This window comes from Neophocaena asiaeorientalis, unplaced genomic scaffold (genome assembly GCF_003031525.2).
Source record: "Neophocaena asiaeorientalis asiaeorientalis breed wild unplaced genomic scaffold, Neophocaena_asiaeorientalis_V1.1 scaffold87, whole genome shotgun sequence".
Lineage (NCBI taxonomy): Eukaryota > Metazoa > Chordata > Mammalia > Artiodactyla > Phocoenidae > Neophocaena > Neophocaena asiaeorientalis.
This window is the reverse complement of record NW_020175432.1, coordinates 4390796-4404943: the sequence shown is the minus strand read 5'-3', so window position 1 is coordinate 4404943 and position 14148 is coordinate 4390796. Positions and strand designations below refer to the sequence as shown.

The window sequence follows — 14148 nt, the reverse complement described above, 5'->3', positions numbered from 1 at the left end:
TTTTATTTTTTGTTTTTTTTTTTTTGTTTTTTTTTTTTTTTTGCGGTATGCGGGCCTCTCACTGTTGTGGCCTCTCCTGTTGCGGAGCACAGGCTCCAGATGCGCAGGCTCAGCGGCCATGGCTCACGGGCTTAGCCCCTCCACGGCATGTGGGATCTTCCCAGACCCGGGCACGAACCCGTGTCCCCTGCATTGGCAGGCGGACTCCCAACCACTGCGCCACCAGGGAAGCCCCATGTTTATTGTTTTTGCAGTTTATCTCTTTACAGTGTTTGAAGCATAAAGAAACCTATTTTTTCTTCAATTACTCAGCCATAAAAAGGAACAAAATTGGGTCATTTGTAGAGATGTGGATGGACGTAGAGTCTGTCATACAGAGTGAAGTAAGCCAGAAAGAGAAAAACAAATATCTCATATTAACGCATATATGTGGAAACTAGAACAATGGTACAGATGAACCTATTTGAGGGCAGGAATAGAGACGTAGTCATAGAGAACGGACATGTGGACACGGTGGGGAAGGGGAGGGTGGGATGCATTGGGAGATTAGGATGGACATATATACACTACCATGAATAAAATAGATAGCTAGTGGGAACAAGCTATAAAGCACAGGAAGCTCAGCTCTGTGTCCCGTGATGACCTAGATGGGTGGGATGGGGGTGGGGAGGGAGGTCCAAGAAGGAGGGGATATAGGTATCCATATAGCTGATTCACTTCATTGTATAGCAGAAATCAACACAACATTGTAAAGCAATTATACTCCAATTAAAAAAGCTATTTTATGTTCTCTTCAAATGTGCATGTACATGGAAAGATATCTATCTCTCCTGCTGTCAAATCCAACATTTACCTGTTTTCTGCTTGAAATTCCCATTGGCTAATACCTGACCAGGGACCACGAGACTATGGAAAATATTCAAAATGCTTGCTTATGGAAAAATTAAACCAAAACAATTTTAGCCAAGAAGTGAAACCAGGAAGCACATATGTTATATAAATTCCAGGACTTCCCTGGTGGCACAGTGGTTAAGAATCCTCCTGCCAGTGCACGGGACACGGGTTCTAGCCCTGGTCTGGGAAGATCCCACATGCCACGGAGCAACTAAGCCCGTGCGCCACAGCTACTGAGCCTGTGCCCTAGAGCCCGCGAGCCACAGCTACTGAAGCCCGCGTGCCTAGAGCCCGTGCTCCGCAACAAGAGAAGCCACCACGATGAGAAGCCCGTGCACTGCAACGAAGAGTAGCCCCCGCTCGCCGCAGCTAGAGAAAGCCCACGTGCAGCAAAGAAGACCCAACACAGCCAAAAATAAATAAATAAATAAATAAATTCCAAATGAGTTTTCACAATAAGAGCTGAGGTAAATAGGCCTTTAGTGTGATGTTTCATGTTTCCTTGACTACGAATTAGACTGTTTTGTGTTTTTGTTTGTGTGTTTGTTTGCAGGATGTTCCCCAACTAGGGATTGAACCCAGGCCATGGCAGTGAGAGCACCGAGTCCTCACCACTAGGCCACCAGGGAAGTGCAGAATTAGACTGTGTTTAACATTTGCTGTAGTGGTAAGTGTCAGGGGCTTCAATATCCTCTAGTATCCTTGTAGTTTTCTCTGCTACTCTGTTTGGGTATCCCTAGAAATTCATTTATAGGTAGAGTCTGTGTCTGGTATTTGTTTTAATCCACTCTTTTTATACTGGAACCCTGTTGACATGGTGGTCAGGTGTGGGATGGGAAAATGTTCTCATGCTATGATTAAACCTGTTATGTTTTGCGGGGAGAGAATCCCTGGACTATGTATGTCAGAGAGGTTCCTGGCTTTTATTCCTCACCTTTTGTTAGATCAAAAACCTGAAGGGTCAGGAAGCTGTCTGGCTGCTCTTTCCCCAGGCAGATAAGACTTCGGCAAATTAGTTTTCCTTGAGGGATGACCTCAGTTACAGAGAACAGAATGCTTTGTGTGTGTATTAAAACGTTTCCCCCCCCCATTTCCTGCATGGAGCATGAGTCAATTTTCCCCAATCTTCCCACTGAGAACTTGCTTGGGCTCCTGTAGGAAAAACTAATGAATTTTGGGGGGGCTCCAGAAGACTGGCTCCTCTTAGAGCTTTTAACTCTCAAGCTAGTCTATACTGTGTATCCAGCAATTCTTCTATTAAACTTTATGACTTCCTAGAAGTTGCTGGCTCCAGTGCCTTCCGCTTTCAGTAATTCTCTATATTCAACCAACTCTCGTTTGGGGGGCACTGGTTTACCATATAACCTCAAGTATCTTATGGAGGGAATTCCCTGGTGGTCCGGTGGTTAGGACTCCACGCTTCCACAGCTGGGGGCACGAGTTCGATCCCTGTCAGGGAACTAAGACCCCACATGCCATGCGGCATGGCCAAAAAAAAAAATATCTTATGGATCTAAGAAGGGGTGTGGACTTCTGGTTTGTTCAGTACTTTTTTGTTCTAAAAAGGAGAAGGCTGAACGGAATCCATCTACCCACCTCTGTTGCTCTATATTTTTCCCTTTTGAGACTAAATCATTTTCACTTATTGATTCTACTGCTAGTGCCCATGTGGTTGGTTTCAAAGTTTTTCTTTTGTGACCAATGATAAAACATTATCATTGGGATCTTTCTATTTGGGTTTCTCTCCTCATCTTATAAAAATTCCCTACACTGAACACCTCTTTGTCACCCAAAAGACATTATCCATTGGTTACTTTCTGTGTTACCACAGAAAGTATTTGGGGGCAGGATTAACACCCTACCTGAACTGGGATCTGTTGTCCACAGTCATGTTGTCACAGTCATCAGAAAACAGAAAAAGGTTTATTACTCGAGTACTTTCAAAGGAGAGTAGGGCAAGGGTAAGTGGGTTCAGATGGCTTGTGCAAAGGAGAATGGGCTGGCCCTTTAATGCGTGTAGGGGTAGAAGCTGCAGGTTTTCAATGTTTGGCCCTCCTGCCTGCTGCCACAAAAATAAAGGGCTCACGTGTCAACCTCTGTAAATATTTAACTCACTGTGAGCCAGGCAGGGTGAGCAGGTATCTCAAGCCATTAAGACTCCAATATCAAGCTGAGGCCAATGTCTTTTATTAAAGTTCACTCCTGAGGTTTATTGACTGAATGATGAAACATTTCACTTAAATAAATTAGAATATTAATTGAAAAGCCATGCGTAAGGCACAAGAGCATATTACAATTAAGATGACAAAGCCTTGGGAATTCCCTGGTGGTCCAGTGGTTAAGAATCCACCTGCCAATGCAGGGGACATGGGTTCGAGCCCTGGTCTGGGAAGATCCCACATGCTGCGGAGCAACTAAGCCCGTGCACCGCAACTACTGAGCCTGTGCTCTAGAGCCCACGAGTCACAACTACTGAGCCCGTGTGCCACAATTACTGAGCCCGCACACCTAGAGCCCGTGCTCTGCAACAAGAGAGCCACTGCAATGAGAAGCCCGTGCACTGCAACAAAGAGTAGCCCCTGCTCGCCGCAACTAGAGAAAGCCCACGCACGGCAAAGAAGAACCAACACAGCCAAAAATTAAAAAAGAAAGAAAGAAAGGTGGGACTTCATGGCGGTCCAGTGGTTAGGACTCCATGCTTCCACTGCAGGGGGCACGGGTTCAATCCCTGGTCGGGAAACTGAGATCCCACAGTGTGGCAAAAAAAAAAGAAAAAGAAGAAAGCAAGGTATAAGTAAGCCATTAGGCCACTATGAGTGTTATAACCTGAGGTCATTAGGAGAGGTCCTCTGAATGCCTTTTTCAAGAGCCCAGCGTTGTGTATTCCCAGAATTCAGTTGATAGTATCAATAATTTCTAGGGTGTCTTGGTGGCTCCTTGTATCTTGGGTCATGGTGAGAGCATAACAAGTAGCCAACAGAGAGCATGAGGGGCCTTATAAAGTCTGTTTGTCAAAAGCTGTAGGAACCCCTTCCTTGCTCTGTAAAGTAAGTCCATCAGTTATATTACCAGTGGTATGTTTTTCCACCTCAGGTGCATTGGTCAGTCACTAAGGTAGCTGTGGTAGAGGAGGGAAGTCCCTTGAATTTTGCCTACCCTTTAGATTAGAGGCCACTTGGAACTGCCCTGGCGGTCCAGTGGTTAAGACTGTGCACTTCCACTGCAGGGGGCACGGGTTCGATCCCTGGTTGGGGAACTAAGATCTCACATGCTGTGCAACGCAGCTGAAAAAACAAAAAGATGAGAGGCCACTAAATGGGTATAGGTTACCATTTACTCACAGGTCAAATTTAATACCATTAGAGCTCAGGCACAAGTATGTGGTCTTAAAGTTGAGTAAATTTATTACCCTGAACAGTGAAATGAGCCTCTTCAGATTAGGGTTTAGTATGTGACGAGTAAGGATGCCACTGATTTGTACATGGATTTTGTGAGGCAAGTTAATCTCAGAGTTCTTTATGCCAAAGGGGGAAACCTTGGATAAGGAGTTGTTATTGGTGTAATCAAACAGGTGGATCGTGGGCAATGGCCAAAGGATCTGTAACAATGTACAGATGAGTTTGATTCTTGGCAAGGGAATTCTCTACTGCTAGCATGATTGCCTGGAGTCTGACTAATCCATCTGATGCCTGGGTCCAATCTTCCGTCTCGGACGGCCTGTTTGACCTAGAGACAAAATGCAGCATCTCTGCAGTGGACCCCGTCAGGTGTGGTGACGGCACACTCTAGATAAAGTATGTGAACGACCTGGTCACTAATGTGATCCCAGGTGACTCGCCAAATGGCCAATGTGTCTAGAAAAGAAGTGACCTACTTCAAAACAGATGGCATGCATTAGAGAACAGGGCAACACACTTCCTCCTCTGGATGGGATATGCCAGCAGCCCCATGTTTGGCTCTAGTCTGTAAATACCAATATATGTTCAAAGAGAAGGCCTCTGGTTAGAAAGCCTGAGGGGCCCTGCATTTGTGACCCAATGCCAAACGGGAAGCTGACTTGAAGCGATCATCAGTCAGGCCCTGGGAGGTCCTCCATTACACAAAGACTCTCAGCTGCCAGCAGTGGGGTCTATATTTGTATGCAGTAACAGCTAAGAATAGTTTCTGGCATAAGAATGCCTTAGGTAACTTATGTCCACCATGGAATGTTTAAAGACTCTTGGATGCATAATAGTAGGCTGCTAAAGCCGCTGTAATAAAGCAATGTGGGGAGATAATGTTGAGTGTTATTTCGAAAAATACTACAGCTACTTGTTTCCCACTTCGAGGCCAGTTACTTTTTAGTGTTGTACGAATAAGTAAGCAAGCAGATCTGGTAAACATGTGATGCCTGTGGTCTCAGTGGCTGATGGAACGTGTCTGTGACGTGGGTTCTGCCAATTGCTTCTGTCACCCTCGCAACTCACAGCTCCCCGGTGTTGCCTCAGAAGAATATTCCAGAGTGAGACGTGTGTGAATTTCTAAAGATGTTTCCACGTAAGTAAGCACAGAGTAGGCTTGAGAGGGGGAAAGGGTCTATGGATGGCCATGAAGGAAATGGTGCTGATGCACACGAATGAGGATGTCCCCAGGAAGATCCCACTTGGGATACACCTTTATGTTTCAGAACCACAGTATTTCAATAGATCTGTCCGAGGAAGCCGATTTAAACTCAAAAGAGATCTGGGAACCCTCCCACTTCACTCCTAGTTATATGCATGAGGTGACGGCAGGTGTAGCCCTAGGGGGTGTTTTTTCAATTAAGACAGGGTTGTAAGAAAGCCCTCTTGTGGCCCATGTCCTTCAATTCTTCCTAAGAAAGATCCCACAGTGGTGGAAAAAAAGAGTTGAACACATAATCAAAGTTCAGGAGAGTTTAACATTCTCCTAGCATATGAAAACGTTTGTTATATAATTTTAAGTATACTTGTTGAGTTTTCACAAATGTATAGTAATACTGTCATCAAAAGATGGAAAATATCCATCACCCCGGAAAGAACACTCTTGTGGTACCCATTTTAATGAAACCCCTTCAATACATAAGGTAACATTTTTTTTTTAAAAAAAGGAAAAGATTGAATTTCCTTCACTGTTTTAAACTTCGAAGCTGTTACTGTTGTTTCCCACCTGTGAATAGCAAAACAGCCTATGGATTGTGGGTCACTGAAACAAAAGAACCCGAGCCACCCGTGCAATGGAAAGACACGGAAAATTTCCCACTTCTCCTTTTAGACTCATTTAGGGTATTACTTAAAATGATATGCTCTCTCTCTCTGCAGGTCATCTCAATTATACCTTGAACGATTTCCTCTAAAGAAGCACAGCTCTTTTTGGTGTTTCCACTGAGAAGTACAGTGGAAACCTACTCACAGAATAAACTCAGGATGGGCTACAATGGTGCAGGTAAATATAACTCTTTCTCCAATTGAGAGGAACTCCACAGCTTAATGGGGTGTAGACACTGTGTTAGTCTGTACAGCAGTAAAATGAAAATGTCAAATAGTACAATATTTTGAATATTTATATAAAAATGAAAACCCTCTCAAATGATATTAAACACAACCCTAACCCTAACCCTAACCTAGACTGGATGGTGGAAGTATCTGTGCCCAAATCAACAGGAAGTCTCCAGTCCCACATAACAATGTCCACATTCATGACCACATATTATACAAACAAAATTTGTAATGACTGCAAAAATGAAAACGAACCACATCCATATCTTTATCTTTATGGGGAATCTTTATGTTAGTCAAGGAAAGCAGGATGTTCTATGTTGCCCCCTCTACTTCCACACTCAAGCAGTTCCTGAAGAGTGTTTAATATGTATTACACGGCAGAAACATAAGTGATTAGTAATGACATCTCCATTCACTGAGCCCCATACCAGGATAGAAGAGATACGTATACACCTCAGCCTTTTATATCACATGTCATTTTTCACTTTCCTTCAAAGCCCTTATTTCTATCTTATAAACCAAAGCTTTACCATTTGTTAACCATCTCTCTTTTCCCACAAAAATATAAGCAACAGGACTGTAAGAAGTTGTTTGTCTCACACAGCTATAACCAAATCATACAGTGCCTTGATTATCTATGCTAAATGAGGTACCTTGACTCTATAAACTGCATGGCAATGAGGGATGTTGAAACATTAGCATCAAAAGTATAGTCTCTGAAAGAAAAATACCATATGATATCACTTATATGTAGAATCTAAAATATGACAAATGCACTTATCTACAAAACAGAAACAGACTCACAGATACAGAGAACAGACTTGTGGTTGCCAAGGGGGAGGGAGTCGGTGAGAAGGGAAGGATTGGTGTTTAGGATTAGCAGATGCAAACTATTATATATAGAATAGATAAACAACAAGGACTTACTGTATAGCACAGGGAACTATATTCAATAACCTGTGATAAACTATAATGGAAAGGAATATGAAAAAGAATGTCTGTGTGTATACATATATATGTATATATGCGAATAACTTTCCCGTACAGCAGAAATTAACACACTGTAAATTAACTATACTTCAATAAAATAAATTCAAAAAGTAAAATTTCCTTAGTATATGAAAATAAAAAAAGAGTACAGTCTCTGAGAAAGAAAGACGCGACTGGAACAGAGGTCCTGTCTTTCTCACCTGCTAGGTTTATGTTCTCTCACAATTTAACTAAACTTACAGGTCTTAGTTGAGTCATAAAGGAGATAGTAAAAATATTATGTGGTATACTAAGAAGTGAATTCATGTGTTTTAACTGAGGTGCTTTATAGTAAATGGTGTGTAATACACTGTGGGAAACACATCAATATTTAGATATCAAGTAGGAAAGGCAGAAGCTGTTCCATAGGACTGGGAGTTGGCCTGCATTCACTGCAAGGTCCAGTCTTATCCTGTTGAAGAGATAAGGTACACAGTGATCATAACAAATCAAGACAAGAATAAGGGTGTTTTGTAACCATGTCTCTAAAAATGATAAAAGTGACAATTCCAAATTATAGAAATGACCAATATATCCCTCTTCTTACTAATATGACTAATTAGGGCTTCTCATGAATTAAGTTTAGTTCCACTACATTGTTTTTGTCTTCTAGAAAGGTTTACGATTACCAATGACAAAATAAGTTTACCTCCTCATAGCACTCATACAAAAAAACATCTTGGTACCTTGAATAGCAATCGAATCATCCAGTATGAGCCAAAATCCTTCAAAACTCCTAGCAATCTTTTATGTTACACCCCGCAGTCATGTGTACTTGTGGTCATTCTGCTTATTAGAATTCATTACACCCGCCTCTTTGACTTTAATTATGATTCTGAGGATCAATGGAAGGATGACACCGAAAAAAACCATGATCTATGTTTTTGGTATTAAGAATGAATGAGAAATTAGTTTCATGATAAAATTAACTATAAAAGAATAAAAAATAAAATTTGCCTGAGGGAAAAAAGACCTGAACTTATATGTAAACAATTATATTGACTCAATGTATAATGACTAAATGAAGAAAACGGCAAAGATCATTTGGAAACCTATAATTAAAATGAGATATATTAATATATCCTCTCGGGAAATGAAAATCTGTTAGCATATTATGGTTTAGAAAAGTTTCATTTCCCGAGAGGATATATTAATATATCTCATTTTACATATGTTTGGCATTTGTTTGACAAAAAAATGTACATACTCTTAATCACATACAATCAAACACAACTGAAAACATATTGAGGGATTATATTTAGCTATAAGTAACAGAAAACACCCAGTCTTCTCCATATGAGAAAGATGCTTATTCTCACACTGAAGGACTGAGTCAAGGCAGCCACTGCACAATGCAGCAGAGAAACAAACTCCCATGTCGCTCTTTTTGGCTGCACCATTGTGAATGTCATGGTGAATCAGGAACACATACTCACTAGCACTGTTAACAACATAAGGTGTTTCCTATACAAGTTAGACTTTCCACAGACATAGTCTAGAGGACAGGGTAAATACTCCCAACCATGAAAGCCTGAATTAGTTTCCTGGTGGATACATGAGGCCTTACAAAAAAAATCCAAACTCATGAATCTTTGAGGTGGAACTAGTGAAGACATCAGTGGAAAGCTACACCTCTTCGAAAATGGAAATGAAACAGCTGGTCATCGTTTTGAGTACACTCTTCACTGGAAGGAAAAAGAATCTGGAAAATGGGCTAGAAGATTGCTTTCTCAAAGCTCCTATGTATCTGTCTCTCCCTCTGCTGGCTACAAAGTCTGAGTAATGCCTTCTTTGCTTCTGCCTTTCAAATCTCACGCAAGTAAGGCTATTGGGAAATTCTGACAAGGAACCATTAAAAGGATGGATTCTGGAAAATCTAGTTCCTTAAATTACTCTGGATATCTCCAACTCCAGATTCTTTGTCCCATCACAGGCCCTCTTCTTTTTTTTTCTTTGCCATGCTGCATGGCTTGTGGGATCTTAGTTCCCTGACCAGGGATTGAACCCAGGACCATGCCTGGGTTCACTCAGTGAAAGTGCCGAGTCCTAACCACTGGAGCACCAGGGAATTCACACAGGCCACTCTTCTTAATTCAAAGTCTATTCACCAAATTATAGTCAGAAGGAAAGATATAAAGCAAAGGCCCAAATATGAAAATAATAATTCACAGGAAACTATATTCTTTCATAAATGAGGCATACATATTTATTCAACTGTTTACTAGTACGGAAAATGGAAAAAGACTCTTATACCTGTCACCCTAAAAAAGGAGCTTTTCAGTAAGAAAGGTAGACTATACCTAATAAACTAGAGACACCAAGGAACTTTCACAAGGCCAGTAGGAAAATACCAACAAATACCACACTGTCATTTTTCAGTGGTCACTTAACACAGAACAAATAAAATGTTATTAAAAAATTAAACCTAACTGCATATTGGAAATACACTTCAATTTACCCATCAGTTCAAGAGGCTTCAAAATACAAAGAGAAAATATCATTAACTCATTTAACAAAAAAGAACTACCTATTAATCTTATGTATTACTATTGACAGGCAACTCACAGAATTACCTCACCTCAATCACCATTTCTAAAAGTAATTGGTAGGCAGGTATAAAATAAGCTACAAGGATATATGGTACAAACAAGGAATACAGTCAGTATTTTATAATAACTACAAATGAAGTATAACCTTTAAGAATTGTGAATAACTATATTGTATGCCTGTAACGTATAATATTGTACAGCAACTATACTTCAATAAAAATAAAAATAAAATAATAAAAACAATAATTGGTAAAAATCCACAGTCCAATGATGTCCTTTAAGAAAGAGGCTTAGCAAACATATTTAAATTTTTATAATTCTTTCATATTGAAATTTTTCTTATGCTTTATACATAGATTAATTTCCAGCAAGTTTTCTAATGTTACCCACATTTTTTTTTCTTTTCCATGAGAGTTTTAACATGTAGGGATGGGGTCAAATGAAGTCTTTCCCACGTTGTTTACATTCAAGAGTATCCAGTGACTCCCTTCATGCCTTTGGGATGAACTGGGACCACTAGTCTTTCCCACATTCTTCACATCTGTATGGTATCTCTCCAGTGTGAAGTCTCATATGTCTTTGAAAGTTTGTGTGATAAATGAAGGCTTTCCCACATTTATCACATTTAAAGGGTTTCTTTCAGGACTTCCCTGGTGGCACAGTGGTTAAGAATCCACCTGCCAATGCAGGGGACACGGGTTTGAGCCTTGGTCCAGGAAGATCCCACCTGCTGTGGAGCAACTAAGCCCGTGTGACACAGCTACTGAACCTGCACTCTAGAGCCCACGAGCCACAACTACTGAGGCCCACACACCTAGAGCCCATGCTCTGCAACAAGAGAAGCCACTGCAATGAGAAACCCGTGCACTGCAACGAAGAGTAGCCCCCGCTCGCCACAACTAGAGAAAGCCCACGTGCAGTAACAAAGACCCAATGCAGTCAAAAATAAAAATGTTTTAAAAAATAAATAAATAAAATAAAGGGTTTCTCTCAAGTATGAATTCTTTCATGTACTTGCACATAACTGGAACAACTGAAGCCTTTACCGCATATTTTACATTCATAGGGTTTCTCTCCAGTGTGTCTCCTTTCATGTATTTGAAATGAACTGGGAGAAAAGAATGTTTTCTCACATTCCTTACATTTATAAGGTCCATCTCCACTGTGAATGATCATGTGTGCTCGGAAGCTAGAAAGAGAAAGCCTTTCCCACACTGCTTACATTCACAGGGTTTCTCTCCTTTGTGAGTCCTCTTGTGTGTATGTAAGGAACTCTGGTATCTGTAGGCTTTCCCACATGCCTTACATTGATAGGGTTTCTCTCCAGTATGAATTCTTCCATGTCTTTGAAGAGAACTGGGGCAGCTGAATGCTTTGGTACGTTTTTTACATTCATATGGTTCCTCGCCACTGTGATTTCTTTCATGTATTTTGAAACCTAGATGAGAATTGAAAGCTTTACCACATTCGTTACATTTGTAGGGTTTCTCTCCAGTGTGATTTCTTTCATGTATTTTTAAACCTCAAAGGGAAATATAAGCCTTACTACATTGCTTACATTCATAGAACTGCTCTACTGTGCCAGTTCTGTCATGTGTTTGATATCTATAGGCTCTTCCAGAGCGTTTACAATGATAGGGTTTCTCTTCAGTGTGAGTTCTTTCATGCACTCAAAGTGTAACTGGAGGGCTTCCCTGGTGGCGCAGTGGTTGAGAGTCCGCCTGCCGATGCAGGGGACATGGGTTCGTGCCCCGGCCCGGGAGGATCCCACGTGCTGTGGAGTGGCTGGGCCTATGAGCCATGGCCGCTGAGCCTGTGCGTCCGGAGCCTGTGCTCCGCAGCGGGAGAGGCCACAGCAGTGAGGGACCCACATACCGCAAAAAAAAAAAAAGTGTAACTGGAACAACTGAGGGCTTTCCAACATTCCTTACATTTATAAGGAGCATCTCCAGTATGTGTTATCATGTGTCTTCGAAGGGTTTTGAGACACATAATAAAAGCTTTCCCACAGTCTTTACATTTATACATTTTCTCTCCATTGTGATTTTTCATGTTTTTTAAAACACTGCAGATAACTAAAGGCTTTCCCACATGCCTTACATTTATACGTCTTCTCTCCATATTTCTGATACTCATATGGTTTGTGTTCAGTGTGACATCTCATATGTCTATTAAGGGATGAATGACATGTAAAGATTTTTTCACATGCACCGCATTCATGTGGTTTTACTCCAGTAGTTTTCTTGTTCAGACTGAGATTTGGAATAAGGCTGAAGTTTTCTCCACATGGACTACCCTCTTTATTTTCACAGAGTGCCTCAACCATATGACTTCTGTAAATAATGAGAAGCACACTGTTAATTATTTCTTTATTAATGATTTTATACTTATTATATTTATTATGATTTATAGGGATAGTGTAGAGTTTCTCCCTCGCCTGAATTGTTTGAAATTGAATATACTGAATGCTCTACAAGAGAACTTCACCCTTGAGACTATTTAAATGGTAACATTCATACGGAGGGTTTACTAATACTGTTTCCAAGAGAAATATTTTACAAACACTGAATGACTATGTCACATTTCAGACAGTATTTTGGAGAAATTTTTTCTTTCTTTTGTTTTTGTTTTTGAAATTTTTCTAATAAATACATTTAAAGCAAGGATTATTTGTTGTTTGCTTCTATGTATTTATTTATTTAACATCTTTATTGGAGTATAATTGCTTTACAATCATGTGTTGGTTTCTGTGTTTACTTTTTTTAAAAATATCATAACATACTAGGATGCTCACATGAGATACTGCTTCTCATTGTGAGTGCAACTCAGCTTAGTTTTCTCTCCTGGTTTTTGTACTGATCTTCAATGACATGATCTTCCCATGTTTTCCCTAAAATGTAGACCCAGAAAAATAATTCCAAAGTATTAGAAGTTACAGAAAAACTATTAGAGTCTAGGTCCATGCCTAGAGCTGTGACCATGTCTAGTTTACTTACCAACATTCTTCCTTTTCCACGTTCCACATCTTGGAACAACGTCGGTGGGCAAGAAAACTCATTCTCAAACTGACAAAGTGAAGGAATGTTGTTGTCCTTACCTATTGAGGCCAGGTTCCAGAAGATTTCCAGCATCACATCTCTGTCGTTTCTTCTGTGAAGGATCCAGTAAAGCCCACTCTTTCACGGTGAAGTTCACAGCCACATCCTCAAAAGCTACTGAGTCCTAAAAATATCCCCAATAAATGTACAGTCAGATGCATGACACTGACAGCACTAGACATCTATACTCCATCTATAGGAGGGTTATGTGTGAGTCTGTCTTCTCCAAACATTTATCTATGACTTTTATCTAACTATGATCATCAAAATCTTACTCTCTGTCCACACTTACTCCTTCGTAAGTTTTTTGGGTTTTTTTTTCCCGCCATGCTGTGCAGCATGCAGGATCTTGGTTCCCCAACCAGGGATCAAACCCGGGCCCCCTGCAGTGGAAGCACAGAGTCCTAACCACTGGACCAATAGGGAAGTCCCACTCCTTTTTAGAGTTTAATGATATCATGAGTACATGCAAATTATTTACACATTTTTACTGTGATCACATTTTTTCTCTCTAACATCTCATTTCTCTCTAACAGCATGGTGCGCAGCATGTTGGGAAATGGTTGGGAAATGCTATAGGAATGAAACAAATATTATCATTTTAAGACCACTAATTCCTTGTGAGAAAGATTCTTTCATCTTCTTCCTTATCACCCCACCATTCACAGCACTCCATGAGGCAAAGGGTCAAATCTGCATGAGCTTTCAATAAATAAAAACCCAGTGAAGAACTGGAAGCTTTTTCTTCTAGTCCCATGACCCAACATGCAAGTCCAGGAGGCCTGTAGAAATCAAACTTGTAAAAAAGCCCAGCTGGTCACACTGTCCTAAAGTCATCCAGGCCATTAGAAGTAATCAGAGGCAGCTGCCTGAATGTAAATATTCCTGTGGGCAAGTGTTGCTTTTAACTTGTGTAATATTTGTCACAGACACAATTCTTCACTTTTTCCCCTGATCTGATAGGTTAAAACATTATTTGAAACTTAGAGCTCAGACATGAGGAAGAGGCATGACAACTTAGAATGAAAGAATCCCTAAACTCATGTGCCTTGGGGCTGCTTCCAGGCATTTTTTAGAACA

At 40.6% G+C, this 14148-nt stretch overlaps 1 pseudogene; it reads right to left on the bottom strand.

The window, feature by feature from the left end:
* Nucleotides 1–10486: 10486 nt before the first annotated feature.
* On the bottom strand, nucleotides 10487–13825 carry LOC112414834 (zinc finger protein 709-like; annotated as a pseudogene).
* Nucleotides 13826–14148: the final 323 nt, after the last annotated feature.